Genomic DNA, 19,500 nt, shown 5'->3' with positions numbered 1-19,500 from the left:
TTCCTTACACGGAATATATGTAATAGTGTTTATATGCATTTCATAGTAACAATACAGGGACATTTTGATATGAGTATGCCTTTTAAATTAAAACATCTTATTATACATTTTGATGCCTGATATAAAAAAATATCAAATAATAGATTTATTAGGTCATAATGTTTGCATAACATCTTTAGAACATTATGAAAATAAAGCAATTCCCAGTTTTGACTAAGGACATTGGCTGACATTTTACTTCCAACATGTTACATTCTGTTTTTATATTTTTAAACAATGACAAAAATTCAGAATATGAGAAGCCAAGCTGCTCTTGTTGGCTCTGGATATGCCTTGCTTTTTTTCAGTTTTAGTCAAATACTTGACACCAATTCAGCTTACTTTCTGATTGTTAATTTCAGAATGGACTTAATCCCACTTACGTGGTTCAGATGTGCTTCTCTAAGTTCTCCAAGTTCATTGTTTTCAGAATGAAGATTCACAAAATGCAATCTTCTAATTGGAAATGATTATGGTATGAAAGTGGAAGCAAGGTTTTAAGTCAGACAGTCTGGATTCAAGCTCTGGTTTCATACTCTTCAGCAACTGACTTAAACTGTCCCAGTCTCATTTCCTTGGGTGAAAAATGGGGATAATAATATTCATCCTATGTTAAGCCATAGGCTCTGACAAATCATAATCATAACCATCATTGGTCATAATCCTAATAATGAGGAGGAGGAAAAGCAGTGGCAGTTATGGAAACAGTGGTAATAGTAGTAAGAGTAGTGCTAAGAGAAACTAGGGGGAATGTGAATAGTGTTTACAGTAAAATTTATCTCATTGTTTTCGATGTACCAGCTACTGTTTGAAGTATTAGAATGTCTAGACCAGTTTAATCCTTGCAGCAACTTTGTAATCCTAGACCTTTAGATCTGAGTGGGAATGGGCAAAGGAGGCAAGCAGGAGAGATTGCATATTATTATGAACTGCCCGGGTACAAAAGGACCAGATCAAGAAAGGCTACTGAGAACACTGCATGTTAGTGAATGAGGTGACAGGGTTCTGTCAAACGTGATCCAATGGAAGAGTAAGATGCCTAGAAAAAACTCCAACAGCAGCTTGAAGGCAGGGTTTGGTAAAGTTTTCCAGAAGAAGAAGTTCAGGTCTGAACTGAGAGACTGGGCTGTTCCTTCTCATTTAGGTTGTCTATCTTTGGAAAGAAATTGTTGTCTTCCTCTTAAGCTGGAATAATTCTGATCTTTGATATATTTATTTTTCAATTGTGTCTTTGGAAAACATTCATTTGTAATGTATTATGATGGAGTATAGCTATAATTAAGTTTATATGGTTGTCATCTAGTTTCTCAAAAACTTTTGTTGAAAATTGTTAATTGAGATTCTCTTTAAATATGCTATTTAGTTAAAACTTTGTTTAAATTCTATCTTATTTGTCTCTGTATCCTCAGATATTTTGGCACAGTGCCTATTACTGGAAGATGAGAGAGAAGAAAAAAGAAGAAAGGAACGGATGAAAGACTGATGGTGATAAGAAACTCCATGAAGCATCTGATGAAGGTTTGTGCTATCGCATCTGGCGGTTCATTGTTATTCAGGTCCTTTTTGAGGGAGGTGGAAGTATTACCTCTCAGAGCTTTAGCAAAAACTAATGTTGCTTATTGGACAGTTATTTGGTGTTCAATGCCACTGAAAAGTCACTTGGAAAAAATCACTTACGTATCTCTTGACTCAAGCATTTAAGCAAAAAGTGCTTAAAGAGCAAATAGTTGTCAAATAACTAAAACTCCAAATGGGATAGGACAATAAGTTATAATTAAATTTAAGAAAAATACTATGATCATAATTCTGTTTGTAACATCTGTATTCATAAAAAATGAGTGGAAAAAGAGAATATTAGGAAAATGCTAATACTTCTCGCAGAATGCTGAAATTGAATATTTTTATTTGTTTCTTCCCTGAAGTGTGTTTATAGTACTTTATACAGAAACAATGTAGCAAGAATAAAAATAAAATTCTAAGACTGTAAAGATAGATCAAGCCCCTGTAAAGAAGCTTTATTTTAAGTCACTTTGCAGTTTTATAAAATGAGACTCCAAATTGAAAGCATTCAAAGTAGGAAGGAGTTAAAATCCAAGAGCTGACTTAGCTTCTGTGTCAGAATTGATAGTTATCATCTACTCCTGTGCACAGGCAGTCATAATGTAAAGAACCCTGTGTGCAAAGCATAGTGAGACTGCATGGTAAAGCCAAAGAGGATGGAAGCATAGTGTAAAAAAAAAATACAGTAAGGACAGCCAACCTTGCCAAAGCACCATGTCCCAAATGTTCGTCTACCTCAAATATGTTTTCAGTGGGGATTCCTGGGCACCCCATCCAATGGGTAAAGATATTCAGACAAACAAGAGTGCCTGGTTGGCTCAGTTAGTAGAGCATGTGCCTCTTAATCTCAAGGTTCAGGCCACACTTTGGGTCTGGAGCCTATTTAACACAAACAAAATATTTGGAAGAGCAGAATCTGGGAGAACTCTGAGGCCATTGGAAGCTGATTTCTTTTTCTAACAGGACTCTAACTCATAGAATTGGATCTAGCCCCCAGGGAAAAGACTGTGCAAAAAGCTTATGAAGAAACCTGAACCAAGTCCTATGGGATGGGATAGAGGACACAACAAAGTTCTATTATGAGGATGAACCTCATGGAAATGGTGTGTGTGGTGTAGAGATGGTATGTGGGTAGAGGAGGGAAGCTGAGGAGGGGTGGTGGGGAGAATAGAGGAAGGATCAGGACGGTAGATTGTGCCAGCGCAGGTAGAGAGGATTTAGGAAACACTGAATCAGAAAAATAAGGTCCATGCTTCCCCCAAACGAAACCCACTCTTCCTGTTTAACCTACTCACAAAGTGCTACTGGGAGTAAGGGTGACATACGTATTTGCAGAATGAGGAGAAGGTTAAAAAGAGAAATCGGAGTATGTGGGAACGTGGAGTTAAAGCAGCCCTTTCTGTAATAAGGACTTTGTTCTCCCTATCTGCTCAGTTACCCTGAGCAGCTAGAGACAAGACACAAGACACTGTGAGGTGAGTCAGATGATACCATCAGATATCCCCATGAGCCCATGTGTTGCGGAAAGGGTGGTTAGTGGTGATTAAAAGCAAACTGGGATAGGTCAAATGGAAGGAGGTAAGATAAGCTGTGTGGAATCAACAACCTTTGCAGCAACGATGCGTAGGAATGTGATTCCTGAGTCTGGTCTACGTGCAAAGTATCCACAGCCTGGGGGCTCCTGTTCAGAGCTAGGGCTCAGGCTCTGGGGAAATAAGTTAGTCAATACAGTTAATGTTAGTTGTTATAACAAAGAACTTCCAAATCTTCATCACTGAACAGAACAGAATTGTATTTCTCACAGTGGGGCTGAAAACAGATGTAACAGCTCTCCTGAGAAGATTTTTTCTAAACAGTGACGCAGGGAACTGGGACACAAGGTAATTTCTTCTGGACCTCCAGTCTGGGTTTGATGTTTCCATGTCATATCCTGTATTGCTACACCCAGCCTGTGCTGTTGTGTGGCCGTGACCTTTCTTCCACTAGCCTGTAAACCCTTGTAGGCAGAACCTATATATTTAGTTTGTGCTTCAGGTCATCAAAAAATGTTCAAGATGAGAGAAAGGAAGGAAGAAAGGAAGAAAAGGAAAGAAAGAAGGGAAGATTCTTTTAATAAAGGAAGATTATATAGAAAATGTAAAGAATTCATATACTTAGCAATGTTACTTATTAGCCATAGAATAATAAGGTCAGAATTGTGGCAATTTAAAAATAGCATTTATTGAGTGCCTATTATATGCCAGACATTGTATTAGACACTTTACATAGTTTGTTTCTAATACATACAATCATAATTTGAGATACATAGTATTATCTCCATTTTTTTAAAAATCCAAGATTTAGTGAGACTAAGTGATTTTACCAAGATCACTCAGGAAACTGACATCTGGGATTTAATTTAAGTTCGGGTCTGTTTGACTCAAAATGTGGGTCTTAATGGTACTCATTTGTGTGGCTGGTTTAGGTGTTTTAAAATCACTGATGCCAAAAAGAGATTTGGTGCTCAGCAAGAGGGTGAAGCCAAATGTGTGGCCTCAGGGCCCTCACTGAGAGAAATACAGAGAGAGGTTTACCCAGAACTTTGTTAAGAAAGACATATCCACTAGGGTCAACTTGATCTTTGAGGGCAGTGAAATCTTGTCTGTTTATCCTTCCAGTGAAAGTCAACTCTGGCTTATTTGGTGTTAGAACTCTTGGATTGCAAGGAAGGAAAGCCAGCTGCAGCTAACTGAAGCAAAACAGGACAACAAATCATAATGGAACAAGGGAAGGAACATCATGGAACTCAACAGGAAGACTGTGGCCAGGCCGCAGGAAGAACTGGAATTGACTTCTGGGAATAGAAACTGTTAGGAGCCCAGACAGAAGTGCCCCTTTCTCCCCTCTACTTTTCTCTGTACATATGTTTGTCCTCTTTCTCTACAATTTGGTGTCCTCTGCTCCCCAGTTTACAAAACCACACAAGTTACTCCTAATGTTACTTATTTGTCATTTATTTCAAAAAGTCAGAGAAGGACTATAATTATCACAGCTTGTATCAGGTGCCTACTTCCAGACCAATAAACCCAGGCCAGAAGGAGGGCAATAGTGTGCATGAAGTAGTGAAATGAATCATCGTCTAAAAAAGCAGACTTGAGAATAACCAGTATAGACCATCTAAGAATGTATGTGTTGAAAGGGGAAGGCATGCAGGGGTCATTGTGTGTAAGACAGCTTTGAAAGAAGTCCAGTATGTTGACCATCCCAGTAGCCAGTAGCTGAGAGAGCATGGGATTTGGAGCCAAGCAGATCTGTCACATCAATGCCTGTAAATTTGCATGGATCATTTTAGCTCTATTTAAAATAAACTCAGGTTTCTTTTTATATGTAACACTGGCATTATAATTCTTAATCTTCATAATTACTGTATGCTTGACAACAGAGTATGTAAAATAACACAGTGAGCATGAAAAGCTGATACTTGCCATTATTAATTCTTCATACACTTTAATTTCTATTATGTATTCTATCCATACGAAAGTGTGCTGCATCCTCCAAAAAAACATATAGGTTTTATAATAACTTCAAAATCCGGTGAAATGGGAACCAATGTGCTAGGATTATTCTCCACACGGGTTTCTTCATCACATCCAATATTTGCACATTGTGTCTAATTTGGTAAACAACTCTTGATTTATTTTCCAGTCTTGGATAGATTTACCAGTGAAAGCTTTCCAGTGTGTCACTGAAAAAAATGAAAGCATTAAACTGTCTGGAGACAGGATTTTGGAGTTTGTAAATTCCCTCTGGTCACAGTTTATCTTTTTTCAAGTGACTGGTGGTTAGCATTTTTGTCTTCTGTTCTTTTGATAGCTTCTTCAGGAATCTTGAATCTCTAGACATCTCAGGAGACACTGTGGAATTAAAATGAAATAAAGTATCCAAACATCATATTTGTGGCTTTTTAACAAATAACCCTTGGCTTCAAGACTGTCTAGAATCTGTTTCCAGGGTTTTACCTGTTTAAATGTTTTTTAATATTATTGCTTATTTGGTCTGCTGAAGGTCCATTGTTCAGGCTACTTTTCCCAGATTTTCCCAACGCTTTCTTTCCTTTGGCCTTGCACCGAACCTTGTGTTTTACTGAAATTGATTATGGTTGCAAATTGAATATATTTGTACTTCCCAGTTCCTGCCTTAAAACCAGGCTCATCAAAAGTCTCACTAAAAATAAACACAATTCTGCCCCCCCCAAAAAACTTTAAGAGAAGTATAAATCTTTAATGAGGGTCTTTTGAGGACACTGAGAATGTGATTCAATGGCACATCAAACAGAAAACTTTCTAAGAATCTTACTTGTCCATTATCATTATCCTCCAAAAGTCAGCCTCCTTAAAGTTGCACACATTTCTTCCTCTTTTTTGTCTGCTCTTTCTCTGAGTCTGCACTTTCTGGGATTTGGCTTCCTCACTCTGTATCCTCATCTTCCACCAGCTCACAAAGCAGAAATTATCTTTATCAGAAACCATGCTTTATAGAGAAAAAGGGAGAAGGGGATTATGTTAATTAATTAATTAATATCTTGACCCAGCATAATTCAAAGCACAGTAACACATGCCATATTTTTTTCAATAGGATATCAATAGCATGAAGACAAAATATCAATCTCTCAAGTTTCTATATAGTAAGTATTATATATTAACATATATATTATATATATAATAAACTTGATTGGTATTTTTGTCTCCATTTTAAAAGAAGGAGATGAAAGTTCATGCAGGCATGCTCAATGTCACATAATTAAGAAGTAGCAACATAAGATTCATCCCAACTAAGGTTTGTATGATTCAGAACTCTGTGTTCTTAATCACTATATATAGTTCATCACTTTGTAAGCCTTAATGCACATTTATTCTTCTCACACTCTCATAAAAATATTAAAAGATGTAGAAAATATTTATTGCCTCTAAACATCACTCTAGAGATCTCCTTAAGAAGGAATTTTTCTTTCCCCAAATACTTTGATGAGCTCTGGGGGCATCAAAAAGGCTTAAGTACTGTTTGTTGCAATCAAGTCTTCAGAGAAGAAATATATTGTGTGCTAAATATTTTGATTTGGAAAGTTTTTTTTAAGTTTATTTATTTTGAGAGAGACTGAGACAGTGAAGTGGGGTAGGGGCAGAGAGAGAGAGGGAGAGAGAGAGTCCCAAGCAGGTTCCATGCTGCCAGGGCAGAGTCCGATGTTGGCTTGGACTCATAAAACTGTGAGGTAATGACCTGAGCTGAAACCAAGAATCAGATGCTTAACTGACTGAGCCATTTAGGCACTGCTGGAAGGATTTTTACACGTAAGTTTCTGGCTTCATCCATATCAAACCTTTTCTCATCCAGTATACAAATTTCTACCAAAATTAGAAGATCACATCATAATAAGCCCTTTGGCCAGATCACAAAGTTGAGTTCATTGGCACAGAGGACAGAGGAATATCCCTACATAGAGACCCTACAATAAAGAAACTGTCAATGAAAGTGAACTACAGAAGTATTTAGCACTAAACTCAAACCAAATGACTCCTCAACTCAGTACTTCCTTCACATCTGAAAACACCTGCAGACACCACATCTACATCACAAAGGAGATGAATAAGTTATTATAAATGACTGTGAATATAATTTAATATTGCATATTTTTAGAGCATGTGAATCACCAACCAAATATTATAAAATTAAATCAAATAATATACAAAAGTAACCAGTGGAGTAAGTAAAAAAAAACAAAACAAAATCCCAAACCAAAAGGCACATGAAGTGGGCAAGAAACTAAACTTTAATTTGTAGATGGCATGGTCATTTATGTAGAAATTTCTAAGGCAATGCGATAAAGGAACTGAAACCAGTGAATCTAGTAAGGTCAGGATATAAGGTCAGTATATAAAAATCAATAGCATTTCTATAAAATAACAGAAAATTGGACAAGAAAAAAAGAAAATTTGTTTTCCAAAGCATCAAAAACTTGAAATACTTAGGGAAAAATTTGATGTGTGAAAGACCTATGCAAAGAGTGCTATAAAATATTGCTGAAAGAAATTTAATACAGCCTGAGAAAATGGAAAGATATGGCACATTTGCTAATTGGAAGGCTGAATGAAGCCTTGTTAAAATATGAATTTTCCCCGAATCAATCTAATGATTCAATGAGATCACAATCAAAATTGTAGCAAGCCTATTTTGTAGTGAAATTGACAAGCAGAGTCTAAAATCTATTTGGAAACTCAAAGGACCCACATTAGTCAAAGCAATTTAAAAACGAAAAATACAGACTTACACAACTTGATTTAAAGACTTATTACGGGGGCGGCTGGGGGGCTCAGTCGGTTAAGCGTCGGTCATCAGCTCAGGTCATGGTCTCACGGGTCGTGGGTTCGAGCTCCGCGTCGGGCTCTGTGCTGACAGCTCAGAGCCTGGAGCCTGCTTCAGATTCTGTGTCTCCCTCTCTCTCTGACCCTCCCCTGCTCACACTGTCTTTCTCTGTCTCTCAAAAATAAATTAAAAAAACATCTAAAAAATTTTTTAAAAAGGACTTATTATGAAGTTAATATTAGTCAAGAAATTGTGATATTGGTATAAAAATCAGTGGAAAATAGTAAAGTATCCAAAATAGACTCACGCATATATGATAAATTTTGGACAAAGATGACAATATAATTGAGTGACGAAAGTATTTTTAAAAAATAGTGCTAGATGGGCACTTGGTGGCTCAGTCAGTTAAGTGTCTCACTTTGGCTTAGGTCATGATCTCATGGTTGCTTTTGAGGGTTTGAGCTCCCCTCCGGATCTCTGCTCTCTGTGCAGAGCCTACTTCAGATAATCTGCTCCTCCCCACCCCTCAAAAATACATAGACATTAAAAAAAAAGGTACTCAACTTCAGGGAAATGCAAATCAGGACCAAAATGACACATTCTTTTGGAGAGCTCCATTTTGCTGTTGTAGCTTTTTTTAATGACAATACCAAATATCTGCAGGATATCAAACAACTGAAACTGTTATTTACTGCTGATGCAAATGGAAAATAATACAACCATTTTGGGAAACCATTTGGCAATTTCCTGTCAGGTTAAACATGCATGTATAATATTACCCAGCTCTTGCACAACTGGGCATTTAAGCAAGAGGATAAAAAGATATTCCTAAATTGGGAACTAGAGAGAATCTAAATATCAACCAACAGGTGACTAGATTAAAAATGCAGTGTATCTGCATGATGTGATACTCTTGACTAATTTATAAGGACAAATTACTTACATACATAGAAATATGTAACCATCATGAAATTATTACTCTGGGGGCACCTGGGTGGCTCAGTCAGTTAAGCCTCCGACTTTGGCTCAGGTCATGATCTCATGGTTCATGAGTTTGAGCCCTGTGTCAGGCTCTGTGCTGACAGCTCTGCACCTGGAGCTTGCTTCAGATTCTGTGTCTCCCTCTTTCTCTGCCCCTCCCCCCCTGCTCTCTCTCTCTCTCTCTCTCTCTCTCTCAAAAATAAACATAAAAATTAAAAAATTATTACCCTGAATTATAAAGGCCAGACCAAAAGAATATGATTCTATTCGTATTCTTTTTGAATAAAAAAGTTTGTATTCAACATAGAAATATAAAAATTTGCATATAAGAAATTGCAACCTATTCTATCATGAAAGAAAAGAGGTTAGTGGGTGATTAGGGCCAGGGATTTCAGCAATTAACTGAGAATGGCATAAAAGAAATGTTAGGTGTAAAGAAAATATTTTCTATGATAATGATTGCATGAGTAGATACATTAACTCTTACTAGAGTGTAAACTCAAAATGGGTACCTTTTACTCACTGCAATATGTACCTTAGTACATTAAATAAATAAATCACATAGGAATATGAGGCAATGGTCTCAATGGTTTGAAACCAGAGGAAATTCAATAAACCTTCTGAGCCTTGGGTTTTTTCCTTATAATGTGCAGTAAATTCCATATACTACTTTGAAATAAATGATACAACATTAAGTAAACTGTTTATGTGTAATAAGTGATCAATAGTTGTTAGTTTTTGCTCTTTAGATTTTAAAAATAATTACTCTTTTGGTCCTTAAAATGTTAAATTCAAAAAATCCTCTCAAATACTGTTCAGAAAAAAAAACACACCTACTTAACATTTATAGTAACTAGGCATCAAAGAGTGCTCTGCTTTAAAAGTTTTTAAAGCTCACAAATTTTCAGCAAACCTTGTTTTTTTTTTTTTACTGATTTTATTGAGATGAAATTTATGAAGAATAACCAGGATCTATTTAAAGTATACAAATAGATACTTTTTTAGCAGATGTATACACCTGTAAACCACAGTGGACATCAAAAAACAAGATCTTTGCCTCACCCTTGAAAGCTTTCTTGGACCCTTTTCTGGTCCGTGTTCCCTCTACTTCTGTTCCCAGGTACTAGTGGTCTTTTTAAAAAAATTTTAATGCTTATTTATTTTGAGAGAGAGAGAGAGAGGCAGAGAGGGAGAGAAAGAGAGAATCCAAAGCAGGCTCTTCGATGTCAGCACAGAGCCTGACTTGGGAGTTCCACAAATTGTGAGATCATGACCTGAGCTGAAATCCAGAATCAGTGGCTTAACTGACTGAGTCACCCAGGCACCCCTTTTGTCACCTTGGTTACCTTGCATTTTCTGAATTTTTATGTTAAGATATCACATTGTATATATTCATTTGTATCTAATTCCTTTTGTTCAGTACAATGATTTTGAGATTTGCCCAAATTTTGGGATTCAGTAGCTGTTCCTTTCAACTGATAAGTAGTTTCTTCTTGTATTGATATATTTTGTTTATCCCTACACTCCTTCATGGACACTTAGGTTTTTCTGATTTGAGGCTCCTGGGAATAAAGCTACTATAACATTCATGTGTGAGTCTTTGGTGTGGACAGATTTTTCCATTTTTCTCTGTTAAATAACTGGGAGTGGAATACCTGATGAGAAGCTCTTTGATTCTGACCTCTTCTCGGGAAAACCAATAGAGGTTAAATAATGAAGAGTTAAAAAACAGAGCCCATTTCTTCTACACAAACAAACACTATGACTTAGAGAGCATCTCTTAGCCCCAGTTTGGGTGCCATCCTCCTACCCACATGCTATTTTGTTTCTGTCGATTCTCATTTGTCTCTCCAGTCATTGCTGGGTTGATTTTTGTCCTTCCTCCTGGTTATCTGTATGCCTCCACTTAGGAGTTCTCTGCTTTCTCATCTATTGGCTAATCTATTATTGGAAGCAACCCAATAATTACGTTTGTTACTGACTTACTAAGTTAAGTTTGTTACAAGTGGTGCTAATAGAAGGACATAAAGCTCTGAGTGAGGCCTTCTGGTTACCTAAGAGCATGAGTTCTGAGGACACCTGGTTTAATATCTTGGAGGACTTTGTTTCCTTTCTCTTTTCCGGATAACTGTGGTTGCTGACAAACACCCTGTGATAAACTACTGCAGATGGACTCTACCTTCCTTAGTCGACACCATTGCCATACTGCAGAAAATTAAGAGTTTAGTTTACTTTGTGAAAACCTTAAAAATTTTTTTGAATCAAATTCATAAGTATTTTTATGGTCCTCATTCAAAAGTGCTAATAATTTTCTTAGCAATATTTAGTATTTTTCAACATCATCTTGCATTTTGTTTACAGAATTTAAAACAGGATTCTCTTACTTCTGGAACATGTGTTTGTATTTGCTGAAGGGGAGAGATATATGTTTTAAAATAAAATAACTAAATATTTTGTTTTGGTGGGGTTGCATACTGCAATGTTGTTGAATACCGGATACTTAGGGAAACGATTAGTATGTTTCTTCTAAAACCAGTAAATATTTATCAAGCAATGAGATGACGGTATATACTTTCCCATGTAATGAGGGGGAAGATAAAGGTTTTTATCCATTTTTTTTCCTCAGCTCCATTGGGCAGTAACAGTAGTGGATAACCTTTCTGTCCACCCAGAATCACTGTCCCATATGAGAACTACTTTTCTCAGTCCTTCCCAGTTTTAAAAGGACCATCAGGCTAGATGGGTGATGGGTACTCAGGAGGGTGCTTATTGTGATGAGCACTATAAGTGATGAATCATTGAATTCTACTCCTGAAACCAATATTACATTGTATGATAACTAACTAAAACTTAACTTAAGAAAAATAAGAGACAATCAGTCACAGCATACTCTCTGCTCTCTGGCCACAAGGTTACAGACAGACTTGGCCAAGCATTGTAACCCATTTTATACTATATGGTTATTAGTTTAAGTAATGAATAAAGAAATGGTAGAGGCCTTCAGTATATATTTTTTCTTTTATAGTTTATTGTCAATTTGGTTTCCATGTAACACCCAGTGCTCATCCCCACAAGCACCCTTGTTCATGCCCATCAATGCCTTCCCCTTCCCCCAACCCCCATTAGGCCTCAGTTTGTTCTCAGTCTTCAAGAGTCTCTCATGGTTTACTTCCCTCCCTTTCCCCAACTATTTTTCCCCTTTCCCCTCCCCCATGGTCCTCTGCTAAGTTTCTCCTGTTCCACTTATGAGTGAAAACATATGGTATATGTCCCTCTTTGCCTTATTTCATGTAGCATAACACCCTCGAGTTTCAACCATCATGCTACAAATGGCCAGATTTCATTCTTTCTCATGGCCATGTAGTATTCCATTGCATGTATAAACCACATCTTCTTGATCCATTCATCAGTTGATGGACATTTAAGCTCTTTCCATGATTTGGCTATTGTTGACATTGCTGCTATGAACATTGGGGTACATGTGCCCCTATGCATCAGCACTTCTGTATCCCTTGGGTATATCCCTAGCAGTGCTATTGCTGGGTCATAGGGGAGTTCTCGTGTTAATTTTTTGAGGAACCTCCACACCGTTTTCCAGAATGGCTGTACCAGTTTACATTCCCATCAACAGTGTAGGAGGGTGCCCGTCTCTCCACACCCTCACCAGCATCTATAGTCTCCTGATTTGTTCATTTTAGCCACTCTGACTGGTGTGAGATGGTATCTCAGTGTGGTTTTGATTTGTATTTCCCTAATGATGAGTGATGCTGAGCATCGTTTTATGTGTCTATTGGGCATCTGGATGTCGTCTTTGGAGAAATGTCTGTTCATGTCTTCTGCCCACTTCTTCACTGGATTATTTGTTTTTTTGGGTGTGGAGTTTGGTGAGTTCCTTGTAGATTTTGGATACTAGCCCATTATCTGATATGCCATTTGCCACTATCTTTTCCCATTCCATCAGTTGCCTATTAGTTTTATTGATTGTTTCCTTTGCAGTACAGAAGCATTTCTTCTTGATAAAGTCCCACTAGTTCATTTTGCTCTTGATTCTCTGGCCTTTGGATGTATCAAGTAGGAAATTGCTGCGGTTGAAGTCAAAGAGGTTGTTTCCTGATTTCTCCTTTAGGGGTTTTGATGGTTTTCTGTCTCACATTGAGGTCCTTTATCCATTTTGAGTTTGTTTTTGTGTATGGTATAAGTGGTCCAGTTCCATCTTTTTGCATGTTGTTGTTCAGTTCTCCCAGCACCATCTGTTAAAGAGGGTGTCTTTTTTCCATTGGATACTCTTTCCTGCTTTGTCAAAGTTTCATTGGCCACACACTTGTAGCCAATTCTGGGTTCTCTATTCTATTCCACTGGTCTACATATCTGTTTTTCTGCCAATGCCATACTATCTTGCTGATGACAGTTTTGTAGTAGCTGCTAAAGCCTGGTATTGTGATTCCTCCTGTTTTGGTTTTCTTCTTCAATATTACTTTGGCTATTCATGGTCTTTTGTGGTTCCATAAAAATTTTAGGATAGTTTGCTCTAGCTTTGAAAAGAATATTGGTGCAATTTTGATTGGGATTGCATTGAATGTGTAGATTGCTTGGGTAATAATGACATTTTAACAATGCTTATTCTTCCAATCCATATGCATGGAATGTTTTTTTCCATTTCTTTGTGTCTTCTTCAATATCCTTCATAAGTTTTCTACAGTTTTCATTGTACAGATATTTTACATCTTTGGTTAGGTTTATTTCTAGGTATTTTATGGGTTTGGGTGCAATTGTGAATGGGATAAGTTTCTTGATTTCTCTTCCTGTTGCTTCATTACTGGTGTATAAAAATGCAACCGATTTCTGTACATTAATTTTGTACCCTGAGACTTTGCCGAATTCATACATCAGTCCTAGTAGGCTTCTGGTGGAGTCTGTCATGTTTTCCATGTAGAGTATCATGTCATCTGCAAAAAATGAAAGTTAAACTTCTTCTTTGCCAATTCTGATGCCATTTATTTCCTTTTGTTGTCCAATTGCTGATGCCAGGACTTCCATCACTATGTTAAACAACAGTGGTGAGAGCGGACATTCCTATCGTGTTCCTGATATCAGGGGGAAAGCTCTCAGTTTTTCCCCATTGAGGATGATACCAGCTGTGGGCTTTTCATAAATGGCTTTTATGATGTTTAATTAGGTTCCTTCTTTCCTGACTTTCTCGAGGGCTTTTATTAAGAAAGGGTGCTGTATTTTGTCAAATGCTTTTTCTGCATCTATCGACAGGATCATATGGTTTTTATCTCTTGTTTTGTTAATGTGATGGGTGATGGATCACACTGATGGATTTGCAAATATTGAACCAGTCCTGTAACCCAGGAATGGATCCCACTTGATCATTATGGATAATTCTTTTTATATGCTGTTGAATTCGATTTTCTAATACCTTATTGAGGATTTTTGCATACATATTCATCAAGGATATTGACCTCTTTTTTTGCTGGGTCTCTTTCCAGTTTGGGAATCAAAGTGATGCTGGCTTCACTGATAGAGTCTGGAAGTTTTCCTTCTATTTCTATTTTTTTGAATAGCTTGAGAAGAATGGGTATTAACTCTGCTTAAAATGTCTGTTAGAATTGTCCAGGGAAGCCATCTGGCTGAGGGCTCTTATTCGTTGGGAGATTTTTGATAACTGATTCAATTTCTTCATTGGTTATGGGTCTGTTTCTTGAGGTAGCCCTCAAATTTCTGGGCCTTGCTCCTCCACTTCTGTACAGCCCAATGACTCTCTCAGTGCCAGGCCTGACCAAGCCCTTGTGCCACACAACTGTGGCCTCCAGCTCGGCTGCACCCAGGCATTCCCCGTGTGGCTTCATGGGCCGCTTGGTTCCTTGCTTTGGCTCTGGCTTGCTCCAGGCTCCTTCCTGCAGTTGCAGCATGTGGCCCTCCTCCCACGGTGGGCACCTTCAGTATATTTTGTTTACAAATGTTAAAAGACAGGGAGAAATTATTTTGTATCTGCATTGCTAAGTTTTAAAGATGTTAGCTTAGGGGTGCTTATAGTAAAAAAATATCAGGTCACCATTCACAGAAGATCAGAGATAATGAGAGTCAAGGGCTAGAGGGTCAGAAAGCCTTGGTGATATCATTTGTCTTGGAATATAAATGTATCTGTTATTAAAAGGCACACTTGAACCTCCCATATATGTAAACCTTGGTAGTCCTATTCCCGACTTCCCTAAGATTTGGTAAGTGACATGTTGGCCACTCCTTAGATCTTGAAGTTTTGGCTTAATAAATCTCTTCTTTCTGGAATTCTTTCCTTTGTCTTCTTAACACCAGCAGATATGTCACAAATTTCTTAAAGATGTCCACGACGTCTTTTAGAGGAAATTCCTGCTTCTTTTGTTTAAAAAAATTGTTTACTTATTTATTTTGAGAGATATAGAGGCAGGGAGAGAGAATCCCAAGCAGATTCTCTGCACTGTCAGCACTGAGCCTGATGTAGGGCTTGAATTCACAAAACTGCAAGATCATGACCTGAGCCAAAACTGAGAGTCAGACGCTTAATTGAGTCACCCAGGTGCCACTCTGCTTCTTTTAAAATGATAAAAATTTGTATAGGTAATCTTTTATATCCTTTCTTATTTTATATGCAATACCATATTTACCTTCATTTTACTTTTTGTTCAAAACTGCAATCATTTTGAAACTAGGGTTTGTTTAGTGGCATCTATACATCTCTCCATATTACATAGCACAATTTCATATAGAAAATGTCATCTACCTTAATACGCTTTTGCTAACTTCCTGGAAGCCAGGTAAAGTAATTTTGGTGTGCTTTTAGAATACTTTGCATTTATTCAAATCATAGTACTTCTTACATGGTTCAGAATTTTTATGTTGTCCTGTCTTCCTTATTTCTTTATAATTTAGTTGAGGTCTTGAAGTGTGTTGATTACCATTTTATATCCATAACTCAACATAGCAGCTAGGGGCATAACAAACACTTAGTAAGTAAGTATTGAATTAATGAATAAATGCAATGAAATGAAATCATCCTAGGTAAAGACTGCAAGATACTCTACCACCTGATACTTTGTAAAATTAATTCCAATACTTATCTTTTCAGTACAGTCTTAGATCATTACTGCAGAAGGATCTTGAAGTGGAAAATTATTTGAATAACAAATTAAGAAATTATTTTAAAAAGTAGGATATAACTTAGATACCCTCTTGTTGCATCTCCTTGTTTAGCTAATGAGATCACTGACATCTTTACAGTTTAGAAAAAGAGTCCATGTCACACAGTTCATTAAGGACAGATCTTCTCATTTCCTTTCCCAGTGCTCCTCCTATTATACCATACAGCTTTTAGTATTGGATTCTCTGATTTGGCAAAAGTACAGAGCAGTGATTTCAGATGTTTTTTTTCCCTTGGTGAAGAGGGAGCTGACAGACTTCTGTGTCTCCCCATTATCAGAGTGTCAAAGGGCTAGAGCTAACCCAGACCAAAACCTTGACCTAGTCTTGTAAGGAACACAAAGATCACTGCTGCATATAAATTATATCTAATGTATATGTATATCTATATCTACATATAAGATAGAATCACAAAATTGTTGTATCATTTTAGTTTGGGTAGCTACTAGTTCTGATTATGTTTTCCTCTGGTTTGACTGTTTTCATCATAAGCAAGTAGCATTTTTGCCTTCCACACTTACCCCACCTACTTTCTGTAGTCATTATAAGAATATTGATAACTGAATTCTTGTGATCATTTTCTATAGCTGCCCATAAAACATTTCCAAATTTTCCTGGTATGAATTGTGATTTGTTCCTGTTAAAGCACAAGGAATTTTTTCTTATTAAATGTTTGTCTCTTCCACAAACATTGTATTTTATCTTCTTATTTTCATTCTTTACTTATTCCTAAGTGCAAATTACTAAGTATCAACTTCTGTGTTGATTTCTTTTTCTAAAGTTAAAAAAGAAAAAGTCCTAACTGTATTTATCTTGTTCATTTAATCTTTATTCTTTTGGGATTTTGTTTGTGTGTTTAATTTCCAGTGCAATTTAAGGTCAGAAGTTTTTACACTATTGATGTTTGTTGGAATTGCTTCACTGGGACTAGAGATAATTTTAACTTTGAGTTTTATAAATAGTTCACCAAAGGTTTTATTTTATTCAGTCAATGTGCATTAAGCACCCATTATGTTCTAAGCACTGTGCTATGTGCTGCCCATACAGTGCTACACAAAACACACATAATGCTTATTCTTTGATGCTTCTATCTTCATGTAACAGTATGTATCGAAGCAGATATAAAGGAGATAAGCATTAAAAAGGGGTACGGATGCTTTTGAAGCACCTAAAAAGAAGTTATGGAAAGGTTACTTGGTCAAGGAATGTTTAACCAGACATCAGTGTATTGGTAACAGTCAACCAGATAACATGAAAATTTAATAAATACATGGAGTTATACTTACTAACTTATATGAACCTTTATGAAGTTTACAAACTGGACAAATATAAAAATAATTATTTAAATTCCCAGAAGACATTGCACAAACGGAAGCCAGTGGAATTTACTCTTTAAAAACTGTAGCCAAAAGGACAAGAGTTACTATTTTTTTGTCAGAGGGTATTCACAAACACAAAGGGCCATAGAAAATTGTAGCTTACTAGCTCAAGGTACCAGCAAATAGTACTTATAACTAGAATAACAGATGTCCTTAAGCTGACAATAACAGAATTTCACCAGTAACCTCCCAAATTTTGGCTCTAAGTTGCCCAAATACCAGGTTGATAGCTAGACTTCACATGCAAGGGATATCCTAGGGGGACTGGCAAAAATGCAGCCAGAGATCAGAGAAGAATCTACACTTAAAATATTTGGCTAAAGTTCAGGTAAGACCTGTGTTTGCTGTTTTTTAAGCTGAGTCTGTTCTCAACTCTGTGTAGATCAGAAAGCTGGAGCATTATTTTCTGAAGTATTAGAGGGAAAGCTTAAAAGGTTGGCAGAGCAGCTGAAAATTAAAGCTCGGAAAATTAGAAAAAGGAAACTACAGTTTGACTAAGGTAGAGCCAGGAGAGTCTTCTTTGCATTCACCTTATTTAGAGTTTGTTGAGCATCTTACATTTGCAATTCCTAGTGATCTGCTTTCAATTTCGCTGATTCTTTTCTCTTAATTTCCTTAAAAGGCTATGGCTATTTAAAGCTAAAATTACAACATTGTATTCTGAGATTTAAAATGTATATAAATGTAATACATACAACAACAGGTATGATGAAGGGGTGAGTGGAAATGGACTCTTAAAGGTCCTGATATTTTTTTTTAGGCTCAAAAGAAATGATAACATATGGCACCTCAGATCTGAAGAAATTAATAAAGAGCATCAGAAATGTAAATATGAAGTAAATATATTGTAAATAGAGCAAGTATCTTTAGAAGAGTGAAAACAAAACAAAGAGCCAATGTAAATTTTTAAGATGAGACCATAAGTTTACTACGTGAGCTCAACAATAAAACAGAGACAGCAGAAGATATAATCAGTGTAAGAAATGTTTTTCAAGATATTTGGGATATATTCAGCCAATATTTCTGCAAAAGAATAATAAATCTAAGAAATTACACTTGTATACATGGTCAGTTGATTCTCAACAAATGTCTTTTAAGTAAGGGATGCTAGAACAACAGATTCCATATGTAAGAAAACAAACATCTAACATCATCTCCTGCCATACCCAAAATTAATTTTGCATAGATAATAAACCTAGATGTAAATGCTAAAATTAGAAAATTTCTAGAACAAAACAGAAGAAGGAATTTAATGGCATGGAATAGACAAAAGTTTCTTAAACAAAATGTAAAAATCATAAACCTTAAATATATTAATTAATGGAATGTTATAATAATTAATAATTGATTTATGAAGACATTAGCAAAATGAATCTGCATCAGGGGCAGAATGGGAAAAATATTTATTGTACATATATGTGAAAAATGACTTGAAGCCAAAGAAAAAATGAACAAAAGGGGATATACAACTTAGACACTTTAGAAAAGAGGATATGCGAGTGACAGATAATAAATGCATGGAAAGGTGTTCAACATTGTATATATCCATTAAGAATGCTAAAAAAATGATTGACATTAAAAAGTGTTTGCAAAAGTGTAGAACAACTGAACTTTCATATACTGCTGGTGAAGATTTAAAATGGTATGACTACATTGGAATACAATTTATCAGTTTCTTATTGAGGTAAACTTCCATATGCCATATGACCAGAAATTGCACTCCTAGGTATTTATCCAAGGTAAATAAATATTTATACACAGACTCGTACACAAATATTTATAGCAGTTTTATTCATTCTAGCCAAAACTTAAAAGCAAACCGAATATCCATTAACAGGTAATAGATGAAAAATGTCATGTTTTACCCATATCACAGAAGAATACTAGCAATATGAACAAATAAACTACTGATAGAGCATGGATGAATCTCAAGAATATTATGCTGAAGAACAGAAATTTACTAAATGATTAAATGTACATGACGGCCTAAAACAGCCAAACCAACATATAGACTTACACAAGA

At 36.3% G+C, this 19,500-nt stretch overlaps 2 long non-coding RNA genes across 2 annotated transcripts; one reads left to right on the top strand and one right to left on the bottom strand.

Moving 5' to 3' along the window:
- Positions 1–1,482: 1,482 nt before the first annotated feature.
- Positions 1,483–5,529, top strand: LOC115272072. Its single transcript, XR_003900229.1, has 2 exons — positions 1,483–1,557; positions 4,257–5,529. It is a non-coding gene; the product is annotated as an uncharacterized LOC115272072 (long non-coding RNA).
- LOC115272071 lies at positions 5,048–10,048 on the bottom strand. The gene is made up of 2 exons (XR_003900228.1): positions 9,982–10,048; positions 5,048–5,492 (listed from the first exon to the last, which is right to left on the bottom strand). It is a non-coding gene; the product is annotated as an uncharacterized LOC115272071 (long non-coding RNA).
- Between the last annotated feature and the right edge of the window lie 9,452 nt (positions 10,049–19,500).

This window comes from Suricata suricatta, chromosome 11 (genome assembly GCF_006229205.1).
Source record: "Suricata suricatta isolate VVHF042 chromosome 11, meerkat_22Aug2017_6uvM2_HiC, whole genome shotgun sequence".
Lineage (NCBI taxonomy): Eukaryota > Metazoa > Chordata > Mammalia > Carnivora > Herpestidae > Suricata > Suricata suricatta.
The sequence above is the reverse complement of the archived record's forward strand: the minus strand, read 5'-3'. Positions and strand labels throughout refer to the sequence as shown.